The following is a 5,000-nucleotide window of genomic DNA, read 5'->3' as shown; positions in this document are numbered from 1 at the left end:
CAGGGTTTGGCTTTTGGCCTGAATTCTATATTCCCATAGCCTGTTAGTGCAATAAAGGCTACTTTGACTTCATTTGTGCCCAATCTGAGTGCAAGATAATACCTTTTCTGAGGCTGGCTTGTCCATGTGAGAGAGATGTTTGCCCAGGTGTTATGAGTGGAGTTAGAAACGGCAGGTGTCTATAGCATGGCCCACATTGGTGCTTCAAAAAAAGAACTGTAAATTTAATAAGTCACTTTTTCCGTTTCTTTCGTTTATTAGGGTTATTAACTTGAATATCTTTATATTTTGGAGAAATTTCTTGCAGTTTACCCTAAATAATTAAAACTAACCCATTTTACACTGCTAATCAGACAAGGCGTGATGCCACCTCCATCTTACTCAGGATACGTGCAAGATTTTCCCCCTCAAGAATTTCCCCTCAAGATTTTCGCCTCGCTCACAAGTTGTAAACATTATGTTCCTAACTTAACGTGAAGCTGTTTTCGTAATTAATACTCATACTTAGTACTGATTATAATAACAACAACGATCAAATAAAAAGGACACAAATTAAACACGTTCGTATGTCTCAGTTATGAATGGAAACACAAAATAATCGAACAGAAACATAGCCTAAATTCAGTAGACCAAATAAATTTAAACGTGCTAAAATCAACAACGAAAATTAAATTAAATACGCTATATTTCATTAAAATGAATTTTTCTGTATTGTTTAACATGCTCATTATTTATTTTTTACATTTTCATTGTAATAAATAAATCATAACTATTCTATCCTAAAAGTCCAATATCTTTAACTTAATGCGAAACACTTTTTCAGACCTTTTTAGTCTCTTTCATAGAACTTTCCCACCCTCATAACAAGAACAACAATGACAACAAAGTAGTCTGTAGACTTACACTCCAAGTAAGTGAAAAATCTGTCTCTTTCAAGTAGTGTTTTAATTACATATATTTAAAACGATAGACCATTACTTTATTAAGACGAAGAACCTGATCTCTGTACCTGTTCCACTTATGTACGAGTTCGCTTCTCATCTTTTACTTTTTACCCTCTCTTTATTTTTTGTCTTTAGGTATAATCTCATAAGCCAAGGTCTCATCCGTTACATTTTGAAGTGTTTTATGAAAGCACTGTATGGAACAAAAATTCTGCTGCGCCCTCTCGTGAATGGAAAGTAGGACGACCTAATGAGAAATTCTCTCTCTCTCTCTCTCTCTCTCTCTCTCTCTCTCTCTCTCTCAATATATATGTATGTATGTGTGTGTGTTTGATTTTAAATCACTAAGAAATAAAAACCGTGATAATTATACTAAAAAAGTTACAGCCTTCGAAGGAAAATTGAAACACCAAGTGCTATTACCAAGACATGGTCACAGCAACTAAAGATACAGAAGCAAGAGGCTATATAAATGATGGGTACAAGTTATAAGGGATTACAAAAAAGTCGTGAGGTCACAGAACGGTCAACAGATTAAAATCGAAATCTACTTATTGGTAATCCTCTTTATTCTATCTTTCAATTCCTTCAGGAACATTTATTTTATGACTAGGTCAAAAGAAAATAATCTTTGACTTACGTGAAAATTATTCATCCAGGTTAACTGAATCAAAACAGTTCCCACGAAGTTGCTTGAAATAGTTTCCTTACAGCGTGAACTATATTTGGCTTTGCGTTCAATGTATTCTGTGGGACTTTTCACCTAAATATAAAAATATTGCATTATTTATCTGACCTGTTCTTACTGAGTATTTGTGATGTTTTAATCTGGTGTTCAGTTCTTTACTGGTCTGCCCTAAGTAAAATAAACCACAATCCATACATGGAATTTTGTAAACAATATTGTTATCTTTTCGGTGGCTATTTTTTTTATAAGCATGTTTTTTTTTACGTTATGTGAAAGATACATTTGTATTAAACAGTTTTAACAAAGCTTTTACATCTTCAAATAAGCTTTTACATCTTCAAATCCAATAAAATGTTGCAAAGTAAGGGTGTTTAAGGGCACTTCTTTTTTCTTTCCGATTTTTTATAGGTCTTAATAGCTTTATTGTAACAAATATCCATGATATGGGATGGACAGCACAAATCTGTTCCTATTTTTCTGCTGTTTTTGCATTTCTGTTATAAAAACTCTCAAATCCAAGTTTGCATTAACTTGATACTGAAGGAGGCAGAGCATGGTTGATAAGAATGAATTTGCAATTTTAGTTAATATCGTAGCAAATAATGATTATGCTAAGCGAGGGCTTTCACTTATGTCAGCGTCGCTTTAATCCGGAAGAGATAAGTCTTTGATTAATGGCCCGGCAGTTAGTGTGTTTGTGATACTCGAAGCCGTTTAGCGAACAGGGAAGTTCCCCGCTCCCCCCTTCTCTCTCTCTCTCTCTCTCTCTCTCTCTCTCTCTCTCATACACAAGACTTAAAGTGTGCGTTTGCCGCCTTTAATTTGTTAATTGCACATTTCTATTATAAATTTCTGAAACTCTTTTTGCTATTCATTTTGGAGTGCTTGTAAAAATCATCAGTCAAATACAATTCTAGTTTTTACTCATTCAGTGTATCAGAGCTAGGATTTTCATTAAGCTTTAGAGACTTATTTACTAGACGAAATATATTTGAACCTTCTGCACGAGGCGATAACAGTATTTTAGATTTGATTCTCTAATTCAAACAGTTTGTTTACCATCAACATAGTGCTCTGCTTTCCCTGCTTATCACTCAGACGTCTTTTTTTTCTGAAAACTTTATAGTCAGATTTAACAGATAATGTTAATTTGTAGCTTCGTCACAAATACTCAACATCCATCAAAGAGAACATTTGAAGGGGTTTCACTTCTTTATGTTGTTAGTCAATGGCAGTTCATCAGGTATGGAGAGAGTGAGTTATATTGGTGCTTCTTTGGCTTATTAATTATAATCTACGCGTCACCTACTCCGAGGTGCCCGCAACCACCAGCGCTGAATCAGAGGAATTTATTTCTGGTGATTAGAGATTCATTTCTCGATAAAATATGGTTCGGATCCCACAATAAGCTGTAGATCCCGTTGCTAAGAAACAAATTGGTTCCTAGCCACGTGAAGAAATCTAATCCTTTGGGCCAGCCTGAGGAGAGCTGTTAATCAGCTTAGTGGTTTGGTAAAATTTAAGATATACTTAAACACGGTGGAAACTCCTTGGTACGACGCGTTCAGAACTATAGTCCCTCGGTGATCAAAGTGTTATATACACCCATTTACATATTGTGTGGCTGACAAAGTATATTAATACACGATTTCTTCGTGCGGCCGTCTACTTTTCATTTTACCAAGTGGTCTTCAGTACTATCACCTCGGAGTAGGTGACGGGTAGATAGCAAGCCCAAGTAGCACCGATATATTGATAAAAGTAATGTGAATTAAACCTTTGGAAGCGTCTTCCTTGGAGAAAGACCTCCGCTATTGGGCCTTTGAGCATGTGGAACTTCAGCGGAAACATTAAATAATATTCTGTTGCTAAGTTTGGAAAGTACTAGATAAAACTTTGGCGCTTTGGAAATAGATGTTTTCGTCTAATGATAATCGTAAAAAAAAATATTGCGGGAAACATTCTGTCATATGTACACTTGCCATTTAAATACTTTCACGTCATATATACAAATGATTATATAAAGAAGTGAATTTTTGCAAACTTTAATTTAGAATTATTAGCAAAATGAAGTAATAAGTAACATACTCGTCGCTTATGGGGTCTGATAAACATATTATGGAACTCAAGGCATTTGGTCAGTTGAGGCGAAAGTATTTCTCTGTGTATAATTACCCTGATAAAAAGGTAATGGAATAAATCACGAAGCGTTTAACTAGGTACATCGATTCACTTTAGGAAATGGCTCGTAAAAATTATTTCCATTTGCTTTCAGCTTCGTTTCAGCTTGACGTGTTAGATTTTTTGCTCTGGTACTTTGTCTTTTTCGCAGTTAACACTACTGCCAGTTCTACTCATACATTCCTCCCATGCATAATAATGATTATTTTTATTACTGTGGTCGTTATGGGGCTGCTATTTTAATACCTAGGTAGAAATGGTTCATTTTCATTGTTGAGCGGGAACTTATATTTGTTCAAGTTCGGGCGGGCGCGGACACGCCCACATACACACACACGCGCATATATTATATTATATATATACATATATATATATATATATATATACTATATATATACTATATATATCATATATTATATATCATATATTATACTGTATTATATATATATATATATATATTTATTATATTATATTATATTTTATTATATATATATATGTGTGTGTATTTGTGTTTCATGTATGTATGTCATGTAATAAATTATATTAAGATTGTTGAAACACTTTTATATATAAAAAGATTAGCCCAGATTATCTAAAATTTTTGTCTTTTGTTTATAGAACTGATGTTCCAGAAAAAGCAAATAATATGTACAATCTCTCTCTCTCTCTCTCTCTCTCTCTCTCTCTCTCTCTCTCTCTCTCTCTCTCTCTCCTTTGATCATGAGCTTCAAATGGTGAGTTATGGGGAAATGAGAAGAGGTACGGAATTTAATTATAATTGCGAGAGTTTGACGTTAATAATGATGATGGAATTGCGTTGAAGTGTTGGGGAGATAAATCAGTAGATTATGAACTTGTTTAATGACGGTGGAAATAAAGATCTATTGTCATTTGAACGGTCTCCATGCGAACATGATGCTGAATTATATGATGAATAAGAGGTGGAATTAATTGGATAATGAAATTTAGAGGACAAAAGGAAAGGGAGAGAGCAGCGTTTTGAAAAGGATATAGTAATTATACCAAGTAATGGATCCTCCCTTATTTGCAAAACTAGCCCATGAGAACTGAGAATGGAGAGAGAAGTAGTAAAGGAAAATAGACGTGAATGGGAATACATAATATAGAAGGGAAGGAAATAAATACGAAAGAGAAAGTTTAAATGGCAATAAATTGAGATCGATAAT

The sequence above is a fragment of the Macrobrachium nipponense genome, chromosome 1 (genome assembly GCF_015104395.2).
Source record: "Macrobrachium nipponense isolate FS-2020 chromosome 1, ASM1510439v2, whole genome shotgun sequence".
Classification (NCBI taxonomy): domain Eukaryota; kingdom Metazoa; phylum Arthropoda; class Malacostraca; order Decapoda; family Palaemonidae; genus Macrobrachium; species Macrobrachium nipponense.
This window is presented reverse-complemented; position numbering follows the sequence as displayed.